This window comes from Schistosoma mansoni (genome assembly GCF_000237925.1).
Source record: "Schistosoma mansoni, WGS project CABG00000000 data, chromosome 1 unplaced supercontig 0010, strain Puerto Rico, whole genome shotgun sequence".
Classification (NCBI taxonomy): domain Eukaryota; kingdom Metazoa; phylum Platyhelminthes; class Trematoda; order Strigeidida; family Schistosomatidae; genus Schistosoma; species Schistosoma mansoni.
The window spans coordinates 1,521,859-1,537,545 of record NW_017385987.1 but is presented as its reverse complement, the minus strand read 5'-3'; the positions used below and the strand labels follow the sequence as shown (position 1 = coordinate 1,537,545).

Sequence of the window (15,687 nt, the reverse complement as noted above, 5' to 3'; positions counted from 1 at the left end):
GATCCCGCCTCACGAGATTCGAACCCAGGACCTACCAGTCTCGCGCGCGAGTGCTTAACCTCTAGAATCACTGAACCGGCATTCAACAGTGTTAATATCTAACTTCAACCAATCCACGAAACTGAGCAACACATCGACCAACGTCTTCAGTGAGTTGATATCTTCCAACAGAACTGGTTGAACTCCACTGGTCGCTTCTTCTCACTAGAACTCCAGGAAATACCACATGGAGCCAGTCACTAGTGAGTATATGATCATTATCAGAAGGGGGCTTTGTGGAGATTTTAGTAATTTCATATAGTTGAGATCATGAGTCAATTGAAGTTAGATCACCATAGAAAACCTGGAAGCACTGGACGGCCGTTTCGTCCTACTGTGGAATTCCTCAGCAGTGCGCAGTCACTGAATTTTATTAAATGTGAAATATATGCAATCAAACAAAAATCAACTGTTTGATGTATAAACATTTTTGATTGTTCATTGATCACAGGGCATCTATTATAACTAATACAGTATGTTATCCATTGTCATGTAAATCTTGTCAAATAATTCCTAATTAGGTTATATTTTTGCTTGTATTTAGTATGCTTTTAGCCTCTACTAAAATCAATAGATTCTAGATAAAATCATTCTCATCTATTAGTAAAAAGTGAATTAATAAACTTCGATTCGCCTCATATGAAATACATCTTTGTTTTTGACCATCATACAGATATTTACGGTAAAATAAATTTCGGAATTATTATCTCTACACAGTAGCACAATTCCATTAGCTTGTAAACTTTCTAATAAATTGCAATTCCATACTATTATGATGGAGGGAAAGGTTGACTCGGACTTCCCCTTAGTGCTCACCAGTTAGTAGGAGAAATTTCCCTATGAACTAACGTGAGCAGCGAATTGATGACCGGGCTGGTCACCCACTACACCATGGATGAAGATCAGTTTAACCGCTCAACCTATTCTTATTTGATCAGTGGACAAGAGAAGTTAACCTTGGATTGAAAAGATGATTGAGGTACTAGAGGAAACTTCCCTTTCGATGCCTAACTGGACTCCTTCTGGAAGATTCAATAGATCTGAACGGAGCGAGCTAGAGTGAAGTTCATAAACTATGTCGTTACCAGTGTGCAAGAGTCGACACTAAAACTGCTTGTGGTATGATCGTGACGAGAGCATATCATACATGACGACTTATTTCTTAATTGATTTGAGTACTTTTTATTCATTCAGTGTTTGGAAGCCGCTGTGCTATGGCCTGAAGCGATCACATCTACACCTATATGCATTACCATAAAAGATATGAGTCTTCTCGTGTACACTCGATAAAGACAATGTGAAATATATTTGCGATCGGAAGCTTTTGTACTATGGAGTGCGTAGGTAACAGGTTATGCATTCTTTATATTACATGTAACGTATACTTGTGACCGCGAGCATCTATGTTTGTATGTGTACTTTTGGATGTATATATCTTTTATTTGGGCATTCTTTAAATACGTGTAGCGCATACTTACGGTATTCTCACATTTTAAACTGGATTATTCACCATATCTCTTAACACTTTTGGTTCGTTAACAAGTTTCCGAAAGAAATAGGAAAGTGTAGACTACAAAGCGTCCGTCCGCACTACAGAATAGTGTTGTCTGGAAGATGTTCGCCTGCACTACAAGTTTCGAATTCCTCAATGACATGCACGAATTTCAGAGTGAACTGTTAATGTACTCGTTTACTTTGTTTTCTCTAGTGATTCGTTTGCGCACCTCTGTAAGGCTTTCTTTCTTTTCCCGAAGAGGCTACTGGGTTCGCTTAATTTGTTGGAGGGAAATATTACTAATACTACTACTATTGTGAAATTTTCGCAAATTATGAATGTGATCTTATTCTCGTTTTATTTTTTTCTATTTAATCACTTATCTGAGTTTCCTAAGAACGAACTGGTGGAAACTTCCTCTCTGAATATTCTCAATATACTCTCACAGAGATAGTTCTCGGTTATAAAATTATCGGACGAAACTTTTACGTAATTCTTATTGAATATTTATCAGCGACACTTTTTGACATTACAAAACAAACATTGTTAGCAAACACTGTCTCGCTAAGTATTAAAAGGGCGTAAACAATTGACTGGATATGATAGAATAACCTTTCCATATTCTTATGTGAATTCAAAATGTAAAATGTCACAGTACTTTTTTAAGTTCCTATTTTGCATTTATGAAAAACATGATAATTTTTTAAATTATTGGATGAACAGAAATTTTCCTCAGATATTTAAAATCTAGTCCAGATGTGATATATATAACAAACAAAGAAGTATTACCATTGATATACTTCACTGCTGAGTACACCTATTTAACGATGATACATTAATTTGTGAAAGATAAGAACATCTCAGTAAAGAACCATGATGTTTATTTGTAAACACATCTTCATCAAACATTGGAAACTATTCTAAAATAAATAAAACAGCCTCTTACACAGTAATCTTTTTAACATGAATTTTAAAATCAGAAATGTTGATAAATATTTAAAAGAGTATTTACTCTTTAAATTCATCTCAAAATTTATATTCTGGGAACATTCAAAGTATCATATTTTGTAGGAATTGCATCCTTTATTAAGAACATTACAGCTGTCCTCGACAATCGACACTACTTATTTAGATTCATAAATATCACTATAACTTGATCTCCCTTAATTCTTTGAATAAATTAGAATATAGTTGGGTATTATGGACTGTACACTAATATGCTACTTTTAAGTTGTATCAGTAACTTAATTTTACCAAGAATATAATATCACCGAACTGCATATGAATAACGTTTAAAAATAATGTAGTACAAATTTTATCCATAAACTGATTTAGTTTACCTTTTTAGCCATTATTTTTCTCATGTACATTATTATCACGTAGAAAATTTATAACTCCCCTCAAATATTGTATTTACAAATGTTCAATGTTCTATTAGATGACTGAAACAGTGTCACGTTAACCCATGTAATGCCAAAATTACTATGCTCATAATTTTAACATAATCGAGGTAGCGCTGTCACTTAACTCTTATTTCTTCATGGTATTTGATACACCTAAAATACTATTTTCAAGTCTACTTTTGTAAAAACCAACATCCATAATTTAGCACAACTACTTATAATTTAAAAGTAGCTGACGAAATTTAAATAAATTTTATACACAATGATCATGGTTGTCACAGTAACGACGAAACCTTTATACCTAGGAATAATTCTTAGATGACCGTAGCACTTGGGTGAGATTTACCCTAGCTTCTTAACTGGAGAATATAATAAAGATATTTACTATCGTCCGATTAAAACGTTATTGGTTTTTCACGAAAAAGTTTCCCTTACCATCTAATATCAAGCTCTAACTTTTGCCAACTTAAATGGAAATCTGTCCTTAACTGTAAGTAGAAACATTACTTGAATAACTTGGAATCGGTACTGTCAATCGCTCTATGCTCTTATTTTCACATCTTCCTAGGAAAAAAATCAAAGCTACCTTATTGAGAAACCAATGTTCCTAAAGAAATTTTGAGTGTACACTTTACTAAAATTAAATATCTAAACAGGTTATTACATCGTCTCTCATTGAAAATTTATTTTTTTCTAAAACATTATTATTAAAAATTTAAATAAGTTTTTGAGAATTAAAGCTCACGATTTCTGTGACAAATAAAGTATTCTCCTTTGTCTCGTCAAGTAAATAATTAGAATAGCTTCTTTCAATCAAAGAACTGACAATGGAGTAATTAGTGGTCACTGGTTTCTTTTGATTTTTGATTGATTTTTCTGGTCTAAGGCATCCATACAACTTATGTGTTTTAGGCTACTTTCTATGAAATTCTAATAGTACGAATCCGTATTAGAGTTTTGATCATGCATGGTGACATATATACTTTCTTTAGAAGCTAAACCATTTGTGCTAGGAAGTATGTAAAGGCATCAACTTTCTGACTATCAACAGAGTGAACTAAGATGCAATAAAATGCACATAAATCACAGGTAAATAAATAATACTAAGTGAACAAACATAATTGCATCACCAATTAAGTAAGCAACAAGCAATTCTGCTATCATTTACCTTGTATAAAGTAAACAATTATTGTCATCAGTACAAATATTTCCATATAACTTTGTCATCATTCAATAAAATATACCAGTTCCACAGAAGCAGATAAAGACTAGTCAGAGTAACTGGAGAGATATTTCAAAAGTTTAATCCCATTTTGTGTAAGAACAGTGAAGATCTTTGCTTTGTAGTTCACAATACTTTAGAGATATAATAAAATGCCTAAACCATCATGAAAATGTTTTCGTTTTAAGAGACCTCGATTCATTACAGAAACCTCCTCTTTGTAACAAAGTCTTTTCGAGTTATACATTACTTTAAATCAAATGATAAATAATATTAAGGCAAAATACTATCTGGAAATCAATATTTATCAGTCGTCTACCATTCAACAGTTATAATAATGATGATAAGAAATACAATTTATTTTATTTCTTGATCACCATTTCATCAGCTGTTTAATGTCGAATAACGAAAACTGATATCGTATAAAAATTTTTGATCTGTGAATTGATGGACAAATAAAGTTCACTTTATCAGTTCCGAAAAGCGTATGCATATAATTGGAATCATAAACCGAAGTTTTTAAAAATCCTGATAAACCTAAACGATGATATGTTTAGAAAACATATGAATCAACGGATCACGTTATCTTTAAATCTTAAATGGACGATCCCTCATGACGTACAGCTTAAGGGATAACTAATTATTCGAATTGTAGATGCTCACTGCTAAGGAGGCCCATATCAGGTTTTCAATGATGATCAAACACGCAACAATCTCTACAACCCCATGTTGATATATAAATAACCAGCAAAAGACTTTTTTCAACTCTGATAAATTTCATCGTTTTCCCAATTAAAGATTTGATGTAATTTCCTACGACATTATTTTCCATTATCCAACAATAGATTTCATAAAAAATTAAAGATAATTAACCTCAACTACATAATGGTAGTAATATTTTATGATTAAACAGTGAATTTTCAAATTAAAACAATATTAGGCAATATATTTACATATTTTACAGTCACACAGACGCCAATACTATAGTGAATATCTTCGAGTACTCAATAGGACATTTAACCATACTAATTGAAAATCAGAAATACACCTTTGACTAATCTTAATGTACATCATCATTTTTTTTAAAATTAGAATGTTGAAAATATTTATTATTAAAAACTGATATTACTACTTAATACGTTAACTTACAGAATTGTTAATACAAAACCTTCAGTAAAAATCGATAAAGCTCAATTATTATACTAAGAAGCATACATTAAATAACTACTGACTACTCCTTAATTTCATAACAAAATTGAATATATAAGAACTTTCGTCTAAATTAGAACGAATAGTTTCATAGTATTTGGGTGCTGAGTTGATGTGAGATATTGAATTAGAAGAATGTATATTTGTAAAACCTCAGCGAATGAATTTGAAGTAAATCCAACTTTTCGCCTGGCAGTCTGATCCAAGCTTTTCCAAGGAAATATAATCGAACATCAAAATTATGGGATATAAGTAGGTAAATGGTTCTCTAGTTCATTGTATACTGAATAGGTCATCCAATCAACATTAAAAAATTGACCATCTTTTATATAATTTACAAAATATATTGGAAACAATTATTAAACATACTATTATTAATGATATACTTATGTAGATAATCATACTATATACCTTATTTTACATTTTAATTTTAGTATATAAACCGATTTTTTTTGTAATGGATGGAGAATGCTGGTGTGCGGCCTATGCTCCCCCAGGAGGGGTAACAGGCGTAAGTAAGTATATAAACTGAATTATTGTATTTTATCTCAGTGGTAGTTCAATAAAAATTGTACTTTATGTTTCCTGATTTATATTGTTAATTGACAACAGATTTGGATTTAAGCAACTCAATCAAAACGCATATTAAAACATAAACAGCTTTAAAGAATTAATTTATTATTATTACTATATTTTTTTAAAAATAAAAACTAGAAATATACAATTATATAATTCATATTAAAACGGTAAATAAATGATTCATACATAGGTATCATTTTAAATTTATCCCAATTTAAAGAGTAGTATATTCATACTATTTAAACGAAAGCTTATAAATCCTCCTCTGTCATGATGTATAAAGCTAAAGAAATAAGAAAAAACAATTCAATATAAGTAGCTTATAGTTATTAGGTAATAAAAATTCATAATTAAAGCGAAAAAACATGGATGATGCATAATGTTAGTTTGTTTTAAAATGCCTACTTTTAAACTATTTTCACTAGGAGCAAAGACGGATAGTGTCTAGCAGTGGAATCCAGGACGCATGTTTCCTCCTATTTGGGACTCGTCAGTTGGATGTACCTGCATCTCAGAATTGATGTTCACTCTGGAGCTCGAACCCAGTATCTTCCGCTTCAAAAGCCATCGCGCTATCCACTCAGCTACTGAGCCCTGATAGTCACCTGCTTGTGCCATACGGTGAAGTTCTAAATTCACTCAGTATTGTTTGTTTGAATCTTCTCATTGCTGTTTAGGACTGCAACTGGTCAGTTCATCTTTGCTTATAATGCTTGTGAATTAAGGCTATATATAGGCAATACGCACAGCATACACATATGCCAACAAGAGACTGATTAATTGCAGTCCTAAACATCAATGGGAAGATTCGAACAAACAATACTAAGCGAATTTATTTTCATTAGAACCTAAACTACGAACTACAAAATATAACTTATCTTTAAAGGTATATAACATTTTCAATGCAGAAGAAATAGTAAACAAAACTGTAAATTTAAATCAAACTAAATAGTTTCATAAATGACCAAACTACCTTCCAAAATTTTTTCCAACAATACAATTCCAAGTTGCTTTATATTTACGATCAAATTCATGTTTAATATAACTTGCAATATGCATATCAATATTATGTTTTTCCATTGCCATTGCAGCTACATAAACAGCATCTTCTTCCATTTCAGGTATCATATCTGATTTATCTATTACTGCACGTGATTTATCTATGGCCATTTATATTTGTTTACTTATGGTAGTAAATACTAGTTATAAAGTTTAATTTTTTTGTTTGTTTAGGGTTTATATCTGAAATTACCATTTAATTTACTTTCATAATAATTGGTTATAATTTATGCGTTACTATTTTACCTGCCTTCATTCGTGAAATACTTAATGATGAATCTCATATTTTATCAAATGAAAATGACTACATGCTATTACTGAATGATATGAACTTTCTTTAAAGTAGGTTTACTTTATTATATGATGTTTGTATTAGCCTATGAAACCAACTATGTAATAAACTCCTTTAATTATTTTATTCAATGAATAGATTCTATGTTCAAGATTGAAATTGATGATATTCAAAATTTACTTTATTTCTAATCAACCCTGTATAACTGTATGGTATGACAGAATTATATTTTGCAAAATATCTTTTTTCTATAAGGAGCTTTATTTAATCAGTAATAAAACTCAACACATGATTATCATTTTTTTATATCTGTAATCTGTGCAATTTTCGCAGGAGTGTAGGCCTAGAGTTGTATGTAGAACCCCATGTAGATATATGTATTGTAATTAAAATTATAAGGACAAAAAAGATTCATATGGCATGTGATTTCATCCTTCGTCAAAAATCTTAAATAAAAGTAGATAATGACGAATATCATGGTAACTCGAATTATTGATTTTTTTTAAAACCAGAGTTTTGAAACAACTCGAATACCTAAAATGAATATACAATCTAATATTGGTGTATTCTCATACCACTAAACACACAAAATCGGAAAAATTACAATGAACAAACTAAGCATCATTTAAAATCCTTGTTCAATAAATAATAACAAACTATACTGATCGCTTTTGAGTATTCCTAACGATTTCTGTCTATTATATGATTTATTCAACATTCCAGCTAATACTTACTATATGTTTCTCAAGTAAAATATTACACAATTAATTCTAACCGAATTCCGGTATTCGTACGCCCAGAAAACTGACCGGTTGTTACTACTTGTTACGATCATTGATAACAGAATATTTGGGCGGAAAATTGTTTTCAATCACTGTGTTGTCAGGCTTTACAATTATAAGTCCATAGTTGGTGTGTTATTTTACAAACGCCAAAATAAGATCTTTTCATAGTTAAAATCATGAGTTAATTGAAGCTAGACCACCAAGGAAAACCTGGAAGCGCTGGACGGCCGTTTCCTTGGTGGTCTTGCTTCAATTGACTCATGATTTCAACCATGACAATACTGAAATCTCCACAAAACCCTTTCCAAAAATAAGATCTGCTAATAAATTAAACAATGTTTTATGTTGGAAACAGTGAACTTTTGCAGCTATTATGACATGAATACTTCAGAAATGTGTCATTTGCGAAGTCGAAATGTCATATACAAAAGGATAAAATGATTCATTGAAAAGTGTCAAGTTATAGTCAGTGTAATAATAATAGAATAAATCATGTGAATAAAATACGCAGCTGGAGGATTTCATGTGTTTAATATTCTTTGTCTTTGATTTCCTTATGAGGATTTTTAAAATATTGTTCACTAGTTTTGGATTTATACAAAGTATTAAATTTATGTCTGCAGAACTTAAAGATTATAATGTCAACCTAAACAGCGTAAATTGGTCGAGAATGACCAATAAAAAGTACAATACTCGTTAATTATCACCAAATTACTAGTGCATATAATATAATGCCATTATACATCATTGTCATCTGATGATCTAAGCAGTATTATTTCTAGTTCGGTTATTTTGAAGAAACGGATTGTAGTCAATTTTTCGTTAGCAAGTTGAAACATGTGACACAAACTAATCAGGGGTTGCTGGGAAATTAGTTTCAGACAACAAAAGCCATCTGGTCATGAATGTATTAGACAATTCATGCATTCCACTATGTTTAAAGTCAAGTGGGTTGTCTTAAACTTTATTATTGACAAAAATAGAATATCAGAAGGGGTTTCTGTGGATATTATAGTAATTTTAATAGTTGAGATCATGAGTCAATTGAAGCTAGACCACCATGGAAAACCTGGAAGCACTGGATGGACATTTCGTCCTATTATGCCGGCTCACTGGTTTGCAATTTAGGCGTTCGTGCGCGAGACCAATAGGTCATGAGTTCGAATCTCTCAAGGCGGGATCGTGGATTCGCACTGCTGAGGAGTTCCACAATAGGACGAAACGGTAGTCCAGTGTTTCCAGGTTTTCCGTGGTGGTCTAGCGATCTCAACTATTAAAAATAGAATGCCTATATATTTTGTTTAACTAACAAATAGATGGGTTTTCAGGGATTTTCGCTCTGTGATAAATAACTAATAAAAAATATATAAAAACTTTACCAATATTTCCATATAAACTTTGGAATGTCAAACAATAAAAGTTTACGGAATTCATGGCTTAATTCTGACAATGTATATATGTTTATAACATTCAAACTAAAACTGACAAATAGATCTGCAGAATACGTGTAACCTTTAAGTTTGGAAGTAATATCCAATCGGTATCGATATCACTAGAGATTACCATTCGTTGATGCCCTCTTTCTTATATCAGTGTTTGCTCATCGTTTACACAACCATGCGAGATCAAAATACTTAGTCTACAAGTACTTAAGTTGAAGTTTTTTTATTCTAATGTTAATAACTTAAAGCAAAATAAGGAACACAGATATAATCGGAAATAAACGATCAAATTAATTACAGTGAAAATTGAAGATGTCTTTGTAGAAATTCAGCAGGCTTAATGGAGTTTAACTTATGTAATAATATTTGTCATGTGAATATAATTGATATGTACATAGACAAAATAATATCAGAAGTGAATAGGTCTGATTAACATATATAAAAAATGTTTTATTAAACCATTTTTAGATCTAAAACACATCACGTTTGTAACGTAACCTACAGTCACCCTCCTAAATACGTTTAAGATGTGAATTCACTGTCATGAATATTTTAGTTCAGATCGATTGACTTTTGAAATCAACAAGTTAAGGAAAATCGGTTGTATTACCTAAACGACAAACTATATTTATATATGAAAATTTAAATCATCTTTTTCTCAAGAAAAAGAACGGAAATAACTTTTAAGGAACAACATTAGTATCATGGTTGTTAAGCTATTCATTTCAGTTAAGAGTCATTCATTGGTGACTGAAAAGTGTTAAATGATATTAAAAAGATCAATGTTATAGAATTATCACACTGATTGATTCCGAAAACATTACGTACTACACAAATGTTGCTACAAAACTATTATTTTAAACACCAGTAATACAACAGTTATAATTATCACCAATGTATAATTTAAACACGTGATGTACGTGATGTTAGTGAGATGGTAACCCTCTAAGTTATCACTTTAAAATTCATATCGAACAGAGAATGAGTAACTAATCACCTATAAGATTGGTAAGGTATTTCTTTAATTTCGTGTGTTCATATTTTATTTTTCTTTTAACTAGAGTAACTCAAGTGTAACCTGTATAACATACTATACAATCAAAAACATGTTCGTTGATTTCCAAGATTAACTCATGTGATAGGTATTATGAATTATATAAGTTATTTTTAAGGTAAAAGCTATCGTAATTACTTTTAAGAAAGTATGAAGAGATTCAGAATTCATGAAAAATCAATACAAATTAAAAAAGTAACTATGGATGAAAAAATGCAAATGGACGTTATAAGCACTGTCGTTGCAGCATTACATATGTATGGAAATGAATATACACAAATGAAAAAATTCATAGAAAGCAAACTGAATAAACTTTATCTTCCTACGTGGCATTACATAATTGGTTATGATGTGGATAGGTTAGTAAGTATTTTCATTGTATTCATGTATTTCTTAATTATTCTGCGAATTTCATTTTGTCTAAACTTGTAGCTAATTCAGTCCCTAGAAACCTCACACAATAGTAAATACAGATTTTTATGTTAATCCAGCTCTTAGATCCGTTAAATCATATTTGTAACAAAGGGTTATTTGAGGCCGGATCACAGATGAAAGTACTTATTTGATTCATGATATTTCAAACATTAATAATCCCAAAAATTTTCGTCTATAATAATTAACATCCACTCCAAGACAAATACATCTGAAAGTGTCTACAGTAAAATGTATCTCACTACAAAACGATCGTATTACCAGATTTGTTAGGCTGGAATTTGAACCCTCACCTGTTTAGACAAAATGTCATTGAAGTCTACTGAGTACTTATTTATGTTGTTGGCTAGTCGTTGAATACATATTTCCATTAAACTTGATAAGTTTTCCATAAAGAAATTAATTCTACATTAATCTATCACATCAAATAAGTGTTGTTTAAAAGTGACTTTAATGAACGATCTAAATGACATCGGTCATTGTGTAGAACTAGATGAATCAATTCTAACTACTGAGCCTTGTACAGAAAATAACTAATTACAAGAATAATGATTTGGTTCATTACACCTTCATATAAAGATTTTTTTTCTTTTTTCGAGTAATTAGTTTAGTAACCAAAGACATGAAATTTAAGCAAATATTTCACAATGAAAACAACCAATGAAACAGATTACCTGAATTCACCGCATCCATGAGTATTTATATATTCATCTACCTGTCCTGAGCCATTCATGTAGGGCGTACAATTTGACAAGTTCGTTTTCGTACACTAGAACATTATCTGGCTTGGTTGAGGAAAGGACAGGTAAGAGTGATTACGAGTCTTATTCTTGCTCATTTGGTGGACGAAAAACATCAACTTGAACTGAATAAGACTTTGAAAGATATCCATCAGACTTACCTCGTGGTTGACGAGTTTTTATACTGTATATCGCTGAAATGATCGTGATCGAAATCTGTAAGCTTAATCTCTAGGCCTACAAGACGTTTATACAACTCCTCTTTCTAACTTGGCCATCGATATTGAAGTATGTTTTAGATAAACTTTTATTAACCCCCATTCCTTCCAAAAATATTTAAACAGTCTTCTAATTTTTTTCAACTTCCTATTTTTATATAGCCTCAATATTCATCTCTCGACTCTTAAATAACTACTATAAAATCGACTTTTATCAAACTATTTTGTTATCTCCCATTTTAAATATTGCGTAGCCTAACGACCGTTCAAATAAATATTTTGATTCGCACAAATTATTGTTCTAATTACTATGGTCTTCTTTCTTCTAATCACTCAATAAATCTTCTAATATTACTTTATAGTGATTCCGATATATTATTCCTTTAACGTTACTCCACAATCTGATTAGTATTATATATATATATAAAGGTAGGTTCATGGTGAGAAGCTCATTGAAAGGGAATTTCTTCGCTTCGTTCGCCTATTTAATAAATATCTGAATGGAAACTTTCACAATACCAAAATATTTTCATGCCTTATAGACAGAACCTTAAATATTTAATTATATATCGTTGCTGAAAACGACTGGAACATACATTGTATCAAAACAGAGTTCTGTACTTGCTTTTATCCCAAAAATGTTATACTTGGCTAAATTATCGAGCTAAAGCTATTCTCTGTATAGTAATCTACGGAAATTACATTCAATCTTCAAATACAACAAAATTAAACTGAATAGGTTTTTATGAATTCAATTAACCATTTTATTGTTATCATAATTTATATTTAAGTGACATCATGGAAGTTATAAAAACTTAAATATTTTATTCTTTGTATTTTAGCTCATTGCTAATGCCTGTTCAATACCTCATTTCATTCAAATGTGAAGAGAACAATGTTACTGTTTTTAAAACAATCTAAATATAAAATATTCACAGACATTCAGCTATTCTATTTGTTTTCAATTCCTTATTTATATCCAACCAAGTACATGTTCAAGCAAGTATTCATTTAAGCAGAGATGGATAGTGGCTAGCAGTGGAATCCAGGACGCGCGTTTCGTCCTATTCGGGACTCGTCAGCTGGATGTACCTTCATCTCAGAGTTGATGTTCACTCTGGGACTCGAACCCAGTACCCTCGCTTCAAACGCCATCGCGTTATCCACTCGGCCACTGAGTCCTGATAGCCACTTGCTTGTGCGATGGGGTGAAGTTTAAATTCATTTAGTATTGCTTGTTTGAATCTTCCCATCGATGTGTTAGGACTGCAACTGGTCAGTCTCTAATTGGCATATGTGCATACTGTGCGTATTGCCTCGATATAGTCTCAATTCACAAGCATGTTAAGCAGTCCTAACACATCGATGGGAAGATTCAAACAAGCAATACTAAATGAATTTAAGTATTTATTTGTTTTTCAATGAGGTGTTGCTTCGAATAAGAATTGAATGAAACAGCTCTTACAATAACTATTAGATCAAAAATATTTCACGGTGAATATAGACATTACAATTTATAGTTTCTAGCAAGTTAAGTCATTTTACCAAGAAGAAACTTGTAATTTGACTGAACGTAACCACGAAATCAAGTATTCCTACATGTTATTTTTCACCAAAATACTTCACTCATAAGCTTGATATTTAGTGTAAATGTGAAAAACGAAGTGAGACTTTCTTTTTAAACTAATACATTTTGATTATCTAAGTCTATACCGTGGTTATGAACTAAGACGTTTACGGTTAGGTTTGTTAAACCTATTATTCCACTTGTAATCATATGATTATAACATTGGGTAAATGGTTTGAAAATGAGAGTTGATAATTATATTTTTTAACTCAGTCGTTCCATCATTGACCTAGATTGTTAGTTAGAGTTAAGTCTGGAACCCAGATTTTATTTGAGAGTCGAAAATAATCCCTCGCTTATAAATACTTTTTGAAATGAATGTATCTCAGCCAAAAAATTTATAAATCAATTTTGGTAATGAATTAACAACTATTTTAACAGCGAGTTTTATCAAAATTCGGTAATATCAGTATCAATTATAAATAACAGGTCTCTTTATGAAATTAATAGTTTCCTTCATAAGAATAACAAGATACTGATGCTTTTTCAACTACAGATATGACTTTCTATTTACAGTTACTAATTTCGATTATTGAAGATTTTAATGACGTATGATTTAATATGGGATCAACAGTGGTGTTTCTATTTTTAGCCCAGAGTATTCCTTCAAGGAACAATAAATTACTGTAAAGAAAGTCTTTCGCGAAATGTTTGAGTCTTAGTCGTCCCTAATAACTGCCGATTTCTTACTCAAATTAACTAAGTAACTTGAGGGTGAAAATTTTCAAATAAACTGGATATAAAAAAACTTAACGAACTCAAACATCTATCTTATTTATGAGATTCTCAATATTCTCTTATTCAGCGCGTTGTAATCTGGTAAAATTATAACAACTAACGAACATAATTGCATATCGAAAGGTATTGAATAGAATTTCCCTGTAAAATAGAATAATCAAATGTTACGATACCATTTACTGCTGAACCAGAGAAAATTTCATTTAGAATGACTGCGATATAAATATATTGTGAGTTTTTCAAAAAAGTTTGAAGAATATTAACTCATTGACATCAATGATTTGCAGTTAGTTAGCTAACAATGTATCATAACAAAGGTTAATCCTCATGGCTATCCAGATCCGTTCACAAAGTTTAGAGGTTAACTGAATGTACAGAATATGACAGGTATACTTATCACATTACTTTTAGTATCATATCCAAATTAGCCAGGTAGTATATATAATATCAATAAAATCATGACTTAAATAAATTGAGTCAGATGAATAAGAAGTATTTGTTCTAAGCATAATGTAACATAACTTTGATTTCATAAAAATACTGCCTCGTAAAGATGAACTTTCTGGATTATTTTATAATTTACTTATTTTAAACAACTTCATACTTAATGAGTCTTGTTAAACACTGTGATTAAGTGTATCTTAACGACTAGTGTATACAAGTAAACCTTTACGAGAAAAATCTGATTCCTCCTCATTTTCGGACTGAATGATCTTTATAACATTGAAACCAGTCATACGATCAACTTCGCTTCACATATTTTACACAAAAACGTATTCTTGAGCTTGCATTTATTTACATTTACAAAATAACAGAGTCACCCGAAAAAGACTCTAATAAAGTTAAACGTTCTATACTAAACTATGAAGTACTTTTTGAAATTAGTTATAACAAGTTTAGATAAAAATATGATTACCAGACGTATAGTAGGTAATGGTGAAAATTTAAAGAATAAGGCTTTGTGAAGAAATTGACATAAGGCATGGGAAAGTAAATGTAATTTAATAACCTATCAAATTTCTCTAAGAGATAATATAACATTCAACTCTTATCTAATAACTCAATACCACTAATAAACATTGATATTTATAGTTATGAAAATATTTCACATTTCAGAGATATAATTTGAAGACTATTATTTTTCCCATCCTACATTCATAAACTTGTTTGCAGCTTTCATTATTAAGATAAGTATAATAGTTACAAATTAATTAAAAATACATTTACAATTCATCAGGTATATAAGCAAGGTGGGGATAGTGACACTCGCTTGGGAATCATGACTCCAGCTTCTTGGTTTTTGGGAATTGTATGGTGGGTGTTTGTTGTTTTGCGAGTTGGTGTTGCCTATGG

General features: G+C 30.8%; 2 non-coding genes across 2 annotated transcripts; both read right to left on the bottom strand.

Moving 5' to 3' along the window:
• Nucleotides 1–6,469: 6,469 nt before the first annotated feature.
• Smp_tRNA_00435_Pseudo_TTG.1.1 lies at nucleotides 6,470–6,540 on the bottom strand. Its single transcript has one exon. It is a non-coding gene (tRNA).
• Nucleotides 6,541–13,081: 6,541 nt separating this feature from the next.
• On the bottom strand, nucleotides 13,082–13,147 carry Smp_tRNA_00408_Gln_TTG.1.1. Its single transcript has one exon. It is a non-coding gene (tRNA).
• Between the last annotated feature and the right edge of the window lie 2,540 nt (nucleotides 13,148–15,687).